The sequence below is a fragment of the Symphalangus syndactylus genome, chromosome 3, assembly GCF_028878055.3.
Source record: "Symphalangus syndactylus isolate Jambi chromosome 3, NHGRI_mSymSyn1-v2.1_pri, whole genome shotgun sequence".
Classification (NCBI taxonomy): Eukaryota; Metazoa; Chordata; class Mammalia; order Primates; family Hylobatidae; genus Symphalangus; species Symphalangus syndactylus.
Window position 1 is genome coordinate 93,428,920 of NC_072425.2, and position 19,050 is coordinate 93,447,969.

The 19,050-nt window shown below is 37.5% G+C and overlaps 1 protein-coding gene across 2 annotated transcripts in view; it reads left to right on the top strand.

The window, feature by feature from the left end:
- CRPPA (CDP-L-ribitol pyrophosphorylase A) overlaps nt 1-19,050 on the top strand; it is a 336,452-nt gene that overhangs the window by 16,913 nt on the left and 300,489 nt on the right. The gene's annotated exons all lie outside the window — the stretch shown is intronic.

The following is a 19,050-nucleotide window of genomic DNA, read 5'->3' on the forward strand; positions in this document are numbered from 1 at the left end:
GGTAGATGGACATTCATTCCAACGCATATTATACACAATTTTTTTTTTTTTTTGCCTGTGTTACCTTTTGGAAAATTCACTTAAGCTCACTATAACAATTGCACACATTTGTGATTTTTTTTGTTGAGTAATAAGCAGAAAGTATTTCTGAGACATTGTCCATAAAGTGATTCTTCTGCGAGTATGTGGTAAAAGGCAAAAGAAGCCTTTTATCTTGCTCCAATTAATATGCTAAGGATATCATTGTCTTACATGTGATTTAATAGAACATATTAAAATACATAGCAGTTACTTTTTGCAGATTTGAGGGAGTTCCTATTAGATTGTTTCTTAGAATATAATTTGTAAGATTTAATCACATAATGCATCTTAAATGAAGCAAATTATATTTCAGTGAAATCTGTAATTTTCTGATTAAGAAGCTGGGTCAGAACAAAAGTTTACAACTTGTTTAAACCTCAGAAATACAGTTTCTTTTAGAAATATTGCCTGTTTTTGTTGGTGTTAAAACATAAAGGGTAAAATCATGAGTTTTATATACATCCATGTTTAAGAATTTTTTCAAGTTTATTAATGAGAGAACCAGACAGATGTTACAACTGGTTCAAAGTTGAATCCAGAAAAACACTTACTTTTACAAAGTAAAAAGGTATGTTGAAGTGAATTAAAACAGAAAACTGGCTTTTTTATGGGGGAATCAATTGAAACTCCAATAGACAGAATTTATTTGCATGTTTATAGGCAAGAGTTATTTTGCATTGCTATTGGTTATCTACAACTTTGAAAGTTGTAAAAGAGCTCAAGGCTAGATTCAGCTAGCCTGGAAGAGTTTGCTCTTAGTCACGTAGTTGTCCATTGCAGATATCCTGTAACCTTTTTGGTTTGTTTTAAATTTTCTTAAAACAATTAGGATAGTGTCCCAGTATTCTCAGTTAACTCCAGACACTACGTCCTGCCAGTTCTCTCATGCTGTACTGACTTACAACCATAAAAACATAAAAGCAGTCACACACTGTTCAGATTGTTTTCCAGGCCTCACTGCCTTTTGTGGTCTTAGATAGTTTTCTACAGACTCCTTAACTGATTATTTTTCTTCCTAGGTATTAATTTTCAGGTTCTACCTAAAGGTGCCTTTCACATACATTTTCTGGACAAGCTACACTGTGATTATCTTTAGGGAGGGGTGGGTTATGTATGCTAACAATAATTCTATTTTAACTGACGTTCCATTTTGCTTAATTAAAAAAACTGTTTATAAACTGGTAAAGAGAATGCTTCAAGAGACTCAGATGTCCACGATTAAGGCTGGCATTAAGGTTGTAGAGCTCAAAAGCATCACAAGTATCCAGTTTTTCTTTTTGCCTATATTACATTGTCAGGCCCTACAGGGAGGCAAGATGGCTTCCATAAGGTCGGGAGCAAGATTCCATCAGGGTTATTTCTGCCTTATGTTAATGATGATAGCTTTTCTGGGTATAAAATTCTAAGTCCACAATTTTTTTTTTTTCCCCCTTCACTATTTTGAAATTAGGTTATGTCACTGTCTCCTGGCCTTTGTATTGCTTTTGGGAAGTCTAACCACCCTAATTGTATTCCTTTGAAAGTAATTTGCCTTTTCTCTCTGAATGCTTTTAAGATAATTTATTTTTCAATGTGTTATTTAGTCTCTGTGATGTGTCTATATAGACTTTTTCCCTTGCTTTGGATTTATTGTCCTTTATGAACATTGATTCGTATTTTTATTCTAGAAAAATCTGAATAATTATCTAATTTGAATATTGATTCTGCCCCATTTCTGGTCCTGACAACTCTTTTCCCCTCACCTTATGTATACTGTATACATGATACACTCTTATCCAGTCCTCATGTGTCCTAAGTTCTCTTTCATATTGCTGTTTTTGTATGCTGCATCCTAGGTAACTTGTTTCCAGTTTCTCATTTTTTTTTTAGCTCTGTCTAATATCCTGTTAAGGACTTTTAAAACAAACATTTTAAAATTATTTGGAGTCCCGTTTTGTCCCTTATCATGTATGATTAATCTCCTTTCTGTTTTTTATCTTCTATTGCCTTTTAAGCTCTGAACATAATACTTCATACACTATAGCCAATAGTACTTCTTGGTAGTTTAATTCACTAACTCTTCATTTCTGTTTATTTTTGTTCATAATTTGTTTCCTCCTTTGTTTTATAATTTGGATTGTAAGCCCATGTTTGGCAAGACTTTATCATCAGGAGTTCTGTGAACATGGGATAAGGGTGTGTTTCCGAGGCATGGATTTTTGTTCCTTCTGCCAGGGATCCCAGGGGCTTTACTAAGTTGGAACAACTTTACATTAATTCTTGGCTTGAAGTTTTATAGATTCTGTGGTAATGTTAAATGAAACTCTAAACTCACATGAAGCCAAGCTTATTGTTGTAACTTCTCAGGGAAAACTGTCCCTGCCCTTCAAGATTCCAAGCCAAGATAATTTTGCTTGCTGTTTTCCTTCACTTGTGGGTGTCTCTCCTCCCCTGTCCCAGCTACCTTTTAAATGAGGGACTTTCCCTTTTATGGGTCTTAGTGTGGAAATTACAGTTCTAATCAAGTAGCACATGCTCAAGGTCTTAGTCCTCATTCTTCCTCATCTGTTAAAACTAAAGCCTCCTGTTAAAAGAAAGCATCTCTGCCTTCTTAGTGCTCTGATTTCTAGCTATCAGGTTGTTTTACTCTTAGAGTATGTGTGGTTGAGTCCACACATACTCTTGAAAGGCTGTTTGTAAAATTCTCTGCTTTATTATTATTTTTTAATGAAAGAGGTGTTTCAAGATACCCAGTTTACCATATTACCAAAATTAGAGATCCGTAATCTTTCTAAGCCAGAAGGACTTGTGTATTTCTGCATAATTAAGTCAGAAAAAGAAGTGGCAATGAGGACTTTGTTATAAGGGAAATGTTGGAAAGAGTAAAATAAGTTGGAATGTGGAGAAATCAAAGATAAGTGAGAATAATTTTAAGAAGGACCAACATGTTAAATATTACGTTGACTCTAAGAACACTGACAATAGGATGACTCAAATGAGACTGTATCAGCAAAGCAACCTCCTAAGTATTGCTCCTGGTGGAAGAAGGCATTTTCTAAGTTACTTGTATATCCTTCTTACCTCAGCTTTGTACTCTGGCACCTCTAGTCATTTTATGCTCTTGTTGGTGATCAACTTCTCAAACACTTCTTACCTTCCATACCCCTAATTTATGTTATAAATCATAGCAGTCTGGCTACTTTTTCCTCTGACCATTCTTTCCAAAATCACCTCTGACTACCTAATTCCCATATTAAATGTGCATTTCAGTCTGTTGAATGATAAGGAATTTGCTCTTTATTCCAGGTTCCTGGGAGGAAGACTCTAAATCTTTGGGATTCCTAAAGTAACAGGAGAGTCTGTTATTTATGAGCTCCTTGGATTATAACTGAGCTTATGCTAATGAGAGAAGACATGATTTAGGAAGTGGACTGGTCACCAGAAAGATGAAATAATGTGATTAGAGGCTTTGAACCAGTTCAGCCTCTGGGGACAGGAAGGGGGCTGAAGATTGAGTTCAACCAGGTGGCCAATGATTGAATTAGTCATGTCTGTAGCATGAAACCTCAAACTCTGGACTCTGGTCCAGGAGAGCTACCTGGTTATTGAACACAGGGCTGTGCTGGGAGGGTGGTGTACCCTGATTCCATGGAGACAAGGCATAAAAGCTTTAGGATTCCCCCAGACCTCACCCTGTGTCTCTTCATTTGGCAGTTGTATCCTTTGTAATTAAAACTGCAATTACAAATATATAAGTTTTATAAATGTCACAGGTGTCGGGCATGGGTCAGGCATATGTTGGGCACGTGTCCACGTCTTCCATCACACATATTGGTCACGTGCCACGTCACACATGTCAGTCACGTGTTGCAAACGTGTAACATGTCATACGAGTTATGTATGTCACATGTCAATAATGACTTGATCACATGATCGTGTTGGTTGTTGGTCACGTGCAAATCGTGTCAATTGCGTGTCACAAATGTGTCAGTCACGTGTCAATCGTGTCGATGTGTCAGTGTCAATCATGTGCCAGTCGTGTCAGTCGGGTGTCATACATGTTGATCACGTGTCAATCAGGCATCAGTCGTGTCACACACGTTGATCACAAGTTGATCACGTGTCAGTTACCTGTTAGTCATGTGCCAGTCCTGTCAACCAGGTCAGTCGTGTGTCACAAACCTGTTGGTCATGTGTCGATTGTGTCAATCACGTGTCTAACACGTATCAGTCAAGTGTCAATCATGCTCCTTGTGGCATGGGTCACGTCACACGGGTGATCACGTGACAATCACGTGTTGATCATGTGTAGATCTAGTGTCAGCCACGTGTTGGACATGTGCCAATCATGTTTCAATCACGTCCATGACATGTCACAAATGTCGGTCATGTCAATCCCGTGGCAATCATGTTGGTCATGTGTTGGTCACGTATCACACTCCAGTCACTTGTCAGTCCTGTCACATGTGATCACATGCCAATCACATGTCATGTATTCGTCACATGCTAATCATGTCATTTGTGAGTCAATCACGTGTCAAATGCGTCAGTCACATGTCAGTCGTGTCACATGTAAGCCATGTCGGTCACGTGTCACCTATTGTCACATAACACGCCTGTCACACACATGTTGTTCACATAATCACGTGTCAATCACATCAGTCACGTGTTAGTCACGTGTCAGGTGTCATGCACCTCACGTTCATCACGTGATGATCACGTGTCAGTCACGTGTTGGTCACGTGCCAATCATGTCAATCACTTGTCACTTGTGACATACGTGTCAGTTACATGTCATGTGTCAGTCACGTGTCAGTCATGTCAGTCAGGTGTTGGTCACGTGTCACTGATGTGTCAGCCACGTGTCACATTGATCATGTGTCAGTCATGTGTTGATCTTGTATCAGTCACGTGTTGTACACATGCCAATTGTGTAAGTCGCTTGTCACATGTCACAAACGTGTCCGTCACATGCCAATCGCTTCAAATGCATCAGTCACAAACATGTCATGTCAATCATGTCAATCTCTTGTCAGTCACCTATCATGCTGTGGTCACGCATCATACATGTCAGTTGTGTCACGTCTATCACGTTCTGATAACATGTCACATGTCATTGGCGTTTTGGTAATGTGTCAGACACGCATCTCTAAATTGTCAGTTATGTGTCCACATGTCTTATTTAACACGTGTCTTATTTCACACATGTCTTCTGTGTCACACGTGTTTTCTCACACATGTCCCATGTGTCACATGTTACAGTTTTCCAGCACGTTTCACACACGTCAGTTCCATGTCAGCCATGTCACACGTATCACCAGTGTCACACTTGTCTTTCGTGTCACGTGTCTTCCATCACATGTCACAGTTGTTTTTCATTACACATGTCACATTTGTCTTTCACACACGTGTCATTTTTGTCACATGTGCTTTCAGTCACATATCACCTTCCATTATGTGTTACATATGTATAACATATTCTATCTCACATGCCACATGTCTTTAGTTACACACATGTCACATGTCTTCTGTCACATGTATGTCACACGTTTTCCATCACACATATGTCATACAAATGTATTCCATCACACATACATCACAAATTTCTCTATCCACTCATTTGACTGGTGGGCATTTGGGCTGGTTCCATGTTTTTGCAGTTGCAAGTTGTGCTGCTACATACGTGCATGTGTAAGTATCTTTTTCGTACAATGACTTCTTTTCCTCAGACTGGATACCCAGTAGTGGGATTGCTGGATTGAATGGTAGTTCTACTTTTAGTTTTTTAAGGAATCTTCTTACCACACTGTTTTCTGTAGTGGTTGTACTATTTTATATTCTCACCAGCAGCGCAGAAGTTTTCCATTTTTACCATATCCACACCAACATCTACTGATTTTTTAGGTTTATGGTTTTGGCCATTCTTGCAGGAGTAAGGTGTTATCACATTGTGGTTTTGATTTGCATTTCCCTGATCGGTTGGCAGATTTTTGAACTCTGCATTGGGAAATGTGATACTAAGTAGGATTCACCATGGCTAATAATCACTTGTACTTGTCCATTGTAATCAATATTTTTCAGATCAGAGTTTATTCATGTATGGGGGTAAGATAATGATTTTTCCTGGTTTCTGCATGGGGATAAGATAGTTTTTTTCCTGGCTTATTGGATACCGCAGTATTGTCTACTAGAGAAACGGATACTGGTTTAAATCCTAGATCTAAAGAAGTTTTACTTGTGAGAAAGCAGTGACTTCTGGTTTGTGAGGAAACCCAGGTTCATTTCAAGGAAGGGTAAATGGCCTGGAGCAAGGACTGACCTATTCTCTGAAGTGCTATGGGAATGAGGTGAAACTTGATCTATTTTTGATGTTGCAGAAGCTACTATGTGAAAAAGCTTTTGCTTTGCTTTAATTATTTCAAATTACCTACTTCTGTGTTTCCATTCTATGAATTACTTTCAAAGGAAGTTGGGAAAAGGGTAGGTCAAAGACAGATAAGTGTATCTATGGTTAAAATGAAATGATGTTTAACATCTTAGTATATTCCCAGTCATGTTATAATTAGGGTAAATGGTACTATTGAAATTTTAGGAATTTGTAGGTAGAATGTAAAATGAAGGCCTCTCTATTCCTTTTTGCTGCATGTCCACTTTCAGTGGTGTACTACAGTAATATGAATAGAGGTTTTTTTAAGATATCTCTATTTCTATATTGGGCAAATAAGCTCAGTTCAATTTATTTGTCAGAAAGAGATTGGAAGTATTCTATGATTAAAAATGTGAAATATTCAATCTTACAATTCCCAATGATTAGCTTTAGAGATGCCGCTCTGCAAACACTGATTAAGCCTTTCAATAAAGACAACTTGCCTAACTAAAATCATAATTATATGGTTGGAGGATTTCTGTTGTACATTGTTATAATTAGCTAGAATGCAGTTGCCTGAGGAGGAATGCATGTTAGTGCCTGCTGTATGGATGCATCATAGTATTATACAGTAAAGCAAACAGTAGAGGTGCGGTTTATTATTCCACATTTTATGATTTGTATCAATGATTTCCATGCAGTGACATGTGGAAATATGGTGATAGATTAGCTTGAGAGACAAGTAATCACTGAGGTTGGTGCTGAGCTGTTAAGCTTCCATTCAGGGCTTATTACTAATACTTGAGGAGACATTTGTACTTGATAACTCAGAAATGATGCCTCCTACAACAAGCTTCCCAGGGAGATGTGCCTTGCAGGCCACTAACCAGCTTGTTTATACTTGTCATAATTTTGATACTTTGAATTTCAGAAAACATCACTAAATTGAGGATTCATTGCATGTTTGTTTGTGAACAGAAGTCTCTTACATAAAGACAGCTGTGGAATATATCCCTTTTAACATGAGCATTTTCTGTATCTGTTTATAGCAGATGGCAAGGCAAGTGATGGAGTCAGCCAAGAAGTTATTTTGACTTGTGATCTCTTTTCATGGGCCTTTAGTTTAAGATGCCTGAAGCTTTTTGTCACCTTTTGCTTTGATCTCTCTTCTTGTTGTACTACTTTCCCATCTGATATTCTGGCTTTCATAGACAAGAACCTAGTAATTTGTGGAATTTACCAATCCTGCCATAATTGTATCTGAAATATGGATGGTTTCTGCTCTTGAAGCTAGTTTTTGGTAATCAAGGTGGGAACCCACGAATACACATTCTGAATTTTAAAAAACTACTGAAGAACTTTGGATACCTCTGTGTCTACTACTGGTATAATTAGAACATCGCCAGTCACATTGAAACTATCCCCTCCCAAGTCTTATCTAATCCCCCCAATGAATAAACATTACCCAAACTTTGTTTTTCTAGTTGTCTTGCTTTTCTCTTTAGTTGTGTAACATCTTTTCCTAAAGAATGTTTTGGCTATGTTTATATGATTTTAAAACATGCTTTGCATATATTTTGATAGCATACTTACTTTGCACAGTATATTTGGGGAAATGTATTCATATAAGTCTACGCAGCTATAGTTTGTTCATAGTCACTACTGTATATACCATAATTCATTTTACAGATGATGGAAATTTGTTTTCTAATTTTTTGCTGATGTAAACATTACTAATATGGACATTATTATATATCTTGTGCCCATGTTCAAGGATTTCTCTACAGTTCTGACATATGTAGGTTATGAGCTTTACTAGATGATGCCAAATTATTTTCCAAACTTGAATTACACTAATCAGTAACGTAAAACAAGTTCAAGTTGCCCTAGTCCTCACCGCTACTTGATATGGTTAGACTTTCCTCCAATCTATTTACTTGAAAATGCTCTCTCTTTGTGGTTTAAATTTAGCATTTTGTTAATAGGTTGGGCATCTTTTTATATTTGTGGGCTTTAAATATTCTTATTGAAATGCCTGTGTAAGAATTTACCCTATTTTTATTTTTAAGCTTTTGACTTGTAGGAGTTATATATTCTGGATGCTAATACTTTGGCCAGTGCATGCTGTGTTTTTTAACTATTTTCTTCTATCTGGAATACTTAAAAAAAACCACAATGTGTTGTGATAAATAAGCATTTTTTAACTTAATATACTTAAAATCACTAATGTCTTCATTTATGGTTTTTGGTTTTGCCTGGTTTAAAAATTTTTTTCTTACACTGAAGTCATGAAGATATTTACTATTTTTTAAAAATGTGTTATAGTTTTGAATTTTACATGGACATCTCTTTCTGGAGTTTACAGATTGAGTAGGGGTTGATTTCACTTTTGTCTTTTGCTACAAAGGTAACTCTTTGCCTAGCACCGTTTATTGAATAATTATCCCCTTTTCCACTGACCTGCATTGCCACTTCTGTCATATATTGAGTTTCTTTGTGAGCATGGGTCTGTTGGGACTCTCTTCCATGCTGTTGGTCTGTTTTTGTACCCTGTCTTAGTCACTATTGAGACAGCTCTCTAATAACTTTTCAGACTGCTAGATCAAGTCTGTTTCCCTGCTGTTCTTAAGTATACTTCTTAAACCACTTCTGTTGTTTAATTTTATTATATTAATATTGCTGTGTATATATGCATTCTAAACTATTAGGTAATTTTTAATGTTTCCTAAGAAGTAGTTTGTTCAATCACTTATCCATCCAGCAAGTGTTTGAGAACCATTTCAGGAGGTTAGAGGGTCCCACCCTGCTCTGGAACTCAGGGCTCTCCACCCCCAGTATTTTGCATTACTGTATCTTACAGTTGTTGGCTTGCTAATCTGTCATGTTCATGAGACTTTAAGATCCTTGACGAGAGCAGTTCTATCTTATTTGTTGAAATCCTTAAACCAGGATTCTTTCTTTATACATAGTACAAAAAAAGTGGTCAAGAAATGTTTAAAGAAGTACAAGAATACTTTTTAGAGAAAAGATAGAGTAATTAAGAGATTCTTACTTGGAGTATCCGGGTGGAAAGAGAATATTGTGAGCCTGTCTGCTTTTCACTGTTTGTTGGGTAGGGGAGGAGGCTGGGTGTATGAGAGGGTGTTCAAGTTTTTATTTAAACTACGTAATTCTTTAAAAGTCATAAAAATGAGTGAATATAGTATTGAGAAACTATTAGGAAGTTTTCATAATAGGAACTGAGGTTAAAATGTCAAAAGCAATTTATTAATGGCTTATGTTCATCAAGTAACTGAGATGAGGGAAACGAGTTCACAGTGTATTTGTAGCACTTTAGCATTTAACAACTGGTCTCTGGAAGGAATGCATCTACCCTCTCCCTCCCACCGAAACGGAACTCTTTCAGAGCAAGGATTGCATTTTGTGTATTCCTCATTATGCGAAGCATAATGCTTAGAATATGGTTGTCTAACTCTTTCAGATAATATAAATCTATCATATGAACTAGATAGCTGTGTGAAAGTAGGACAAAAATATGAAGAATCTAAGACTACTGTTTGCCCATGTGCTCTACTGAGATGGATGTTTTCTGCATAATATTCTGTAATTTTGTAAGGCTGACATTTCTATTTTGGTTTGGGAAACCGCCACCACATAACTATTACTCTGTAGGGGTATGATAGCTATTGAGAGAACTTAGTGTGAATTGTTGGATTGGAAGCTTTGATATGTGGGGGCTTTCCTCATAAAATATTATAGTATTAAAGCTGGAGGCGCCCGAAATAAAATACCTGGTTAAAATTTTTCATTTCATAGAAAAGAATATTAATTAAGCAGAGATGGACTTGTTCCAGATAACACAGCTATTAAGTGGCATGAATGAGACTTGCATTATTGTTCATAGACTACAAATACAGGGTGCTTCTATCAAAGCAAGGTAGGTGTCTTACTGAAGGAATGGGATTTGGTTTGACCTCATCTTGAAATTTCTTCAGATGCGTAAAATATCGTGAAGACATGTGTATTACCAAGTAACACTTTGACTTCTTTGTGTGGCCTAACCAGTGTCTCTAAGACCTACAACACTGATTCACAGATGTAACCCTTATTTACTGAGTGCATGCTATGTGTTAGGCACTTTCCTAGGTGCTGGAGAGATAGCAGTCATGGAGTGAACATTCTAGGGCACTGCTGTCCAATAAAACATTCTGCAGTGATGGAAATAGGCTAACTCCACTATCTAGTACCTAAGCTACTAGTCACATGTGGCTATTGAGTACTTAAAATGCTCCTAGTGGAAATGAGGAACTGAATTTTTTAGCATTATTTAAGTTGAATTAAATGGAAGGAACTTGACTAGTTCTTTGAGATGGAAAGCTCTTGGAAGATTTTGAACACAAGAGGGACATGATCTAACTCATGAACAGGTTTGTTCTATTGCTTTGTGAGGAATAGGCTGTGGAAGGACAAGAGTGAAAGAGATACCAGTTGGGAGGCTACCGCAGTAATCTCAGAGGGAGGATGGGTGGCTTGGACTTGGATAGCGGAGACAGTGAGAAGTGGGCAGATTTGGAATACTTTGAAGCTGACAGGGACTGGATTACTGATGGACTGAATTATGAGAGTGGGGGAGAAATCAAGGACAGCGTTCAAGATTTTGGGCAAGAATAACTAGCAGAATAGAGTTCATGTTTGCATAGATGGCCGTCTATAGGAGCAGGTTTGGAGGCTGTGGAGTGGGTAAAACCAAAACTTTGAGTTCAATTTGTTGCAGTAGAGGTATGCATTTTGAACTAAGTGGAAATGTTAAACAGGCATTTGGAAGTGCAAATCCAGAATTCAAGAGAATTCTGGGCTGGATATGTAGGTTTGGAAGTTCTCATGTAGATGGTGTTTAAAGTCATGGGACTTCATGTGGTCATTAATAGAATGACTGTAGATAGTGTTAAATAAAATGTATAGGAGGCCATTGACTTGGACTAGGCTCCTGAACTAAGCCTAACAGACCAACCAATACAGAGTTTAACTTCAATAGCTGAGCATTAGTTAATTGCAGGAGGACCTGTAATCAATTAAGCTGTAACTTATTAAGTCATCTCTACACAGCACTTCCATTTCCTTTAAATGCTGTCAGATTATGTTACTGGAGTTCTCCAAAACTGCTCTGGTTTGGAGGGCCGTGCAATTCACAAGTCATTTTTGTTTTGCTGGTTTTGTTTGCTCAAGCTCAATTAAAATGCAAACTTGTCTAAGTTTTTTCCCATTTAACAATAGAGAAGTATGAGGATGCAGCTCTGGAATACTTTACCATTTACAGTCTGAGAAAGTAAGGACCTAGGAGTTAGTTTGGGAAGATGAGAGGGTGTGGTTGAGAATGATTTCTGAAAACTAAGTGAACACAGTCAAGAAGACTAAGAACTAGTCATTGGATTTGGCAGCGTGGGGGTCATTGGTGACCTTGGTTAAATGTATTTTTGTGGTGGTGTGGTGATAATGGCCCGATTGAAATAGATTCCAGAAAGCATAGGAAGACAGAAATTGGAGATGTGCTCTTATACAGATAATTCACAGTTGGGCTTTATACTTGTGTGAAGAAACTTGTTATTAGCTGGAAGAAGATATATATCATAATAATTGATTTAATGATGGCAGAAGTCATGGCATACTTGTATATTAATAAGCATAATTAAATGGAAGACTGGAAATTGAGGAGGCAGGACAGAAAGAAGAAGACTAAATGTAGAGAAGTATCTGAGAGGGAATGGGTAAAAGTAGCTAAGTAGAGACACTGGCCATTAGAAGCCAGGACATTTTTTTGGAGTTTTTGTAGTAACTTCTGAACTTCATTAAATTTACTCTTAAGTGGCCTTCTCAATGCTTTTGTGAGTGAATTTTTTAAATTTCATTTTTGGGTTGTTGTATTTCTATATACAACAATAAGCTGATTTTTTTTTTTTTTGTATACTAGGCTTGTTCTCTGTATCCTTGCTAACAACTCGCTTCTTCTAATAGTTAGAAGACACTTCATTAGTGTCTTCTATATACAGGATCATGCTATTCGCAAATAGAGATAGCTTTACTTCTTTTGGATAGCTTATTACATTTTCTTGCCTAATTATCCTAGTACTCCCATTACAGTGTTTACTGGAAATGGCCAACAGTGGATTTCCTTGCTTACTCTTGATCATAAAGGGAAAACACTCAGTATTTTACCAGTAAGCATGATCTTAACTGTGGATTTTTCACAGACACTCTTTTTCAGGTTGAGCAAGATCTCTTCTGTTTCTAATTTTTGTGCTTTTCTCACAAAGGGGTGTTGGATTTTGTCAGATGAGTTCTATGTACCTATTGACATGTTCATGTGTTTGTCCTTTATTCTATTAACATAGTGTATTACATTGACTATTTTTTTTTTGATATGTTGAACCGATCTGGTATTCCTGGGATAAATCCCACTTGGTCATGATGTATAATGCTTTCTTATATGTTGCTGAATTGGGTTTGTAAGTATCTTGTTGAGAATTTTTGCATCTGTTTTTGCATTGTTTACAAACTAATATCCCTAATTGGATTTCTTTTCTTGTGCTGTCTTTGTTTTTGGTATTAGGATAACACTGATCTTACAGAATGAGTTGGGAAGCATTCTTTATTTTTTTGGAAAAGTTTGAGGAATTAGTATTAACTGTTCTTTAAATTTTTGACATAGTTAACCAGTGGAGTCTTCTGGATCTTGGCTTTTCTTTGTGAAAAGTTTCTAAATTACTAAATCAATTTCCTTTTTATAGGTCTATTCAGACTTTCTATTATCAAGTTAATTTTGGTTAATTGTCTTTCTAGGAATTTGTTAATTTTATCACTTTTCTAATTTGCTGGAAATATAGTTTGTAGTTTTGTATTCCTTTTTATTTCTCTGAGGTTGATAGAAATGTCACTACTTTCCGATTTTACTAATTTGCCTTTTTTTTGGTCAAAGGTTGTGAACTGTTTTTGTTGGTTTGAGACAGAGTCTTGCTCTGTCGCCCGTGCTGGAGTGCAGTGGCGCCATCTCAGCACACTGCATCCACTGCCTCTTGGGTTCAAATGATTCCCTTGCCTCACCCTCCCGAGTAACTGGGATTACAGCCATGCGCCACCATGCCTGGCTAATTTTTGTATTTTTAGTAGAGACAGGATTTCACCATGTTGGCCAGGCTGGTCTCACACTCTGGTCTCAAACTCCTGACCTCAAATGATCCACCTGTCTTGGCCTCCCAACGTGCTGGGATTACAGGCATGAGCCACCATGCCCAGCCTCAACTGTTATTTTATGAGAGAACCATATTTGGCTTTTTTTCTTTTCCTATTTTGTAATTTATTTCTTTTGTTTACTCTTTGTCTGTTTTAATTTTATACTTGGTGTGATTTTGATCCTCTTAAAACTTGTTTTATGGTCCAGCATATGGTCTGTTCTAGAAAATGTTCCATGTGCACTTGAAATATGTATTCTGCTGTTGTTGGGTGGTATGTTCAATAGATGTCTGTTAGTTTTATTTGGTTTATAGTATTTTTCGAGTCTTTAGTTTCCATGTTGATCTGCCTAGTTCTAGCCACTATCGAAAGTAGAATATTGATGTTTCCAACTATTGTTGGATTGTTTATTTCTTCAGCTTTGTTCATTTTTGCTTGTATTTTGGACATCTTTTAAATTCAACCTATTTGTGTCTGAATCATAGTTGTCTCTTGTAGACAGCATATGATAGATTTAAAAAAAATTAAGTTTGACAGTTGTTGCCTTTTGATCCATTCATTTTAATATATAATTAGATTTGTCTGCTAGTTTACTTTTTTCATGTCTCTTATTGCTTTCTTTTGTAGAAAGTGAATATTTTTATTGTAATACTTTAATTCCTTTATATTTTCTAATTTTTTGAATTTCATTGTTAGTGTTTGCTCTAGGTTCTACAGTATACATGCAAACATTTATTTGCTTCAGAATTTACTACCTTAATTCCAGTGAGATATTTAAAAATTACATGGCTCTACTATTTTCCTCTTTTTTTTTCTGTTATTATGCATATTATATCTATGTAAAAAACCCAACAGTCCATTATATTTTTTGCCATTGAAAGTAATGGTAAAAACTGCAATTACTTTTGCACCAACCTAATAATTATTAGTTTATATTTTGTTATCTATAGAAGATGAAAAGTGAGCAAGTGTGTATGTGTGTGTGTGTGTGTGTATATATATATATATATTTTTAAATTTTAAATTAAAAAAAATTTTTTGAGACAGTCTCTATCGCCCAGGCTGGAGTGTAGTGGCACAATCTCAGCTCACTGTAACCTCTGCTTCCTGGGTTCAAGTGATTCTCCTGCCTCACCCTTCCAAGTAGCTGGGACTACAGGCATTCACTACCACACCCTGCTAATTTTTGTATTTTTAGTAGAGTCAGGGTTTCCCCATGTTGGCTAGGCTGGTCTCAAACTCCTTACCTCAAGTGATTTGCCCGCCTCTCCCTCCCAGAGTGCTGGGATTACAGGTGTGAGCCACTGTACCCAGTTGCAAGTATGTATTTATAGAGTTTGTTGTATTAACTTCCTTGCCTGTCATTTTTAATTAATTGGTTACTGTGGGTGCAAGTTGCCATCTGGTGTCATTTCCTTAATCCAGTACATCTTTATCCCTATCCACCTCCTTTTTGCTATTTTCATCAAATATACACAGTTCAATATGTTATAGACTAATCAGTTAACTATGTGTCTATTGTTCAATATAATTTATACAGATAGGAGGCAGGGAAATACTGGGTAGAAGAAGGCAGTTCACTGGCAAAGGCCCCATCCCCAAGCCTGGAAACTCATAGTCCTAAATGGGAACAGACTTTCCTGTTTTCACACCCAAATGTTGCCTTTTGGCCTGCCACACCCTCCCTATCCTGTACCTACATAAACCCCAAACCCCAGGCTCCATGAGCAGGAGAGCAGACAGACAAAAGAGCAGCAGAATGGCAGAACAGTGTGGCAGAGAAGGAGAAGAGGAAGAGCATCTGAACGTTGAGAGGAGTTTGGCTGGGGATGGTCGGAGAGAAGATTGACCGCTGGACAGCCAAACTCCAGGAGAAGATCATCTTCCCACCCCATCCCCCTTTTAGCTCCCCATCCATTCTACTGAGAGCCACCTCTGCCACTCAGTAAAACCCCCACATTCACCATCCTTCAAGTTCATTTATGATATGACTCTTCCTGGACGCTGGACAGGGACCTGGATACCAAGAGGGCGCTGAGCTGGTTAACACTTCAGCTGTCTGTGGACGGCAGAGCTAAAGGAGCACTGTAACATGCATGCCCGCTGGGGCTTTAGGAGTCACAGGTACCCACCCCTAGACGCTACTGTGGGGCTGGAGCCCAAAAGCGCTCTCTCTGGCTACTGCACCTGTCCATCTGGGTGCTCCCCACCCCATAAGGAGTCTGAGAGTATGGCAGCCAAACAGATGAGCCGCACCCCTGTTGCAGGTCCTGTGAGGGGGTCGGGGAACTCTCACCTTCCATAATTGATTTTAAAAACAGTATATAAAGAGAAACATACATTTATATTGTCTTTTATAATTACATTATCTTTACTGGTACACTTTGTTTTTTAATGTGAATTAGAATTGCTGTCTTCAAATATCCTTCAGGCTTATCATTTGTTGCTATTTTTTTCTAAGATGAATCTGTTAGCAAAGAATTCTGTTTCTGTGGAAGTGTTTTCATTTTGCTTTCATGTGTGAAATACTGGTTTTGCTGGATATGAGGTATTTTTCCTTTTAGTGACTATTACCCCACTGCCATCTAACTTTTAATGTTTCTGATAAGTCACTTGTTAATATTGATGTTCTCTTGCTAATCATTTTTCTCGAGCTGCTTTCAAGATTTTTTTTCTTGACTTTGGTTTTCAGCACTTTTACTATGATGTGTCTAGATGTGGATTTTTTTTCTGATTTTTCTACTTGGAGTTCATTGAGCTTCTTGAAGACTAATTTTTCCTTTATTTTGGGAAGTTACCAGTCATTTCCTTGAATTTTTTTTTCTGCTTCTTTCTCGTCTTTCCTTTTGGTACTCCCAATACAAAATTGTGTATTTAATGGTGTCCTTTATTCTGAGGCTCTGTTCATTTATCTTCATCCTTTTTTCTCTGTTGTTTGGATTGTATTACCTGTATTTATCTAAGTGTAAGTTCACTGATTCCTCTCCAGTTCAAGCCTGTCACTGAGCTCCTTTATAAATGTTCATTATAGTTATACTTTTCAATTCTAGAATTTCTATATTTTTAAACTGGTTAACATTAGTGATATTGTCATACCTTGCCTTACTACTTTAAGTGTAATTTCCTCTAGTTCTTTGAATGTATTTATAATAGCTGATTCTGATTTGAGATCTTTATCTGCTAAGTTTGATATATGGGCGGGGCCTTCTCATAGGCAGTTCCTCTTGCCTGCCCTTCCCCTCCCAGCCCATCCCTGGAGGATATCACTTTCCTATTTGGATGCATGAGTTGTTTGCTTATTTATTTATGACTTTGCTGGCCTACTTTAGTGATGTGTTTTACTTTCACAGGGAAAAGCTTCTGATGTTGCTTTTTCAGAGGGTGGACCTTGAGTATTATGTAGTCATCCTAGAATGATGGTGGTTTCAGCGGGGCTCTCTTTTGACTGTCTCCTTCCTTGACCTCTATTATATTGTCTGCCTTTGATATCTCACCTAGCTGTTAAGCTCCACTCATTGTGTGCTAATTGCTCACCTTTATTTTTGATAATGCCTTGGGTGTATATTCCTTGTAGTCTCAGTTAAATTCTAGCCCCTTTGCAGGGGTAGTTTTTGAGGCCAGTATTTGAGGTTTGTTCCTAATCCCAGGAGAACTTTTGTTAGCTGTGTTTTCCCCTGGCTTTCACTGGTAAACTGACTGTCCGACAGTTTAGCTTTTTGCACTCATGTATCTCCAACATTCTTTTAATTGCTTACCATGATGATCTCTTTTGAGAGTACACTTAGGTTTGAATTTCCAAATAAAGTGAGTTCCCTTTGGGAGAGATTCATAGCTCTCTACTCTCATATCCTTTGTCTTCTACTTGTGAAAAATCACCACATCACTGCTTTGAAACTGTGGGTGGGCACAGTGCACGATTTTTTTTTTTTTGGAGTAAAATCCCTACTCTGTGATCTACATGAGGGCAGTAGAAGACTCTTCTTTTATTTCCCCTGGTATGAAAACTGCCATATGTGTGAGCTGGAAGAAGAGTGATTGGGCCCCAGTATTCTGGGGCATGGGTGGGAACTATGTGAAAGAGGTGAGTCTCAACCTCGTGTCCACCCTTGCATGGATTTTAGCCTCTCTGCCATAGTGCTGAGGGGCATAGGAAATGCTGGCAGTCTACCCTTCATACTGGGAACCTGGGATGAGGGGGCCCTATCTTTTTAGCCATACCTACTCTGAGTAGAGCATCCATTACATTGAGCTGGCTGGAGGATAGAAGAAGAAACGGGTCATGGCTTGAGTACTAGAGTCTGTTCTTACTAAAATTTAGTAGATTTTCTCGAATAAATGTTTCTTCATTTGCTGAATGTCCTTAGGACAATTTTCAGAGGCTTTTAATGGTTCTTAAAATACTTTTCACTAGTTTCAATGAGGAGAGAGTCTGCAGAGCCCCTTGCATTGGCATTTTGGATGTCTCATGTTCTCTTAAGTATTTTTTAACTTCATGCCCTGGTATGGAATTCCAAAAATATACGTAGTTTCAGTGGAATCTTTTTTCTTAAAGCAGCATACATGTTTGTGTGTACATGCATTTCCTTCTTGTCTTATCTTCTAGCCCTACTGATAGGAATTGGGCTTGACCAGTTGACCTACCCTTCACCTACTTGGATACTACTTCCTTTTTGTCACTCTGTGTCCTCATTTTTGCTTTTATGCTTAGGATCCAAATTTCTACTTGAGGCACTGGAAGGGGTGACACAATTTATAAACTGTCTATTTGGCTCACACATTTGCTTTGATTTTCAGCCAATCCCTTGGTTTTTGCAAAACAATGTGTGGACTATCTATCTTGTTCAGATGTCGGTCTCATCAAGAAGACATTTGTTTTATTTGTGCACTAATTTCATATGCTGCAATCATCCCCATGTAGCAATTGTGTGGAGGAAAGGATGTTTTTGAGTAAATATAAGGTTTGGTTAACTGCCCACCATTGAACTTTATTTTAAAGCAGTTTCACTAAGGGAGTTGTTCTGGTAATGACCTTCAAAACTGTCTTACAATGGGACTCCATGAAAGATAAAGGGAAAAATTGTCAGACATGAAATGTCTCTTCTCAAGTTCAGATGCAACTATTATTGAGAGAACTTTCATCATAGCAATTGAAGTCAATGGGTATTGCCTGAGGAAGCATTGCATGCAGACTCTGTTTGAAAGGAACTGTTTTTCCTTGTGAATTAGAGCAAGACACAAATTACAGCAACCCACATTGTTTGGGTTGTTGAGTCTTATCTAGGGGATCTTGGAGAACTTGTTTATTTCCTTAAGTATCTAATATGTAACTCTCCTGAGGGTATGCTAATAAATATTAATTTGCAATCCATATCAATTATTTCATGATAGTCTTTCTC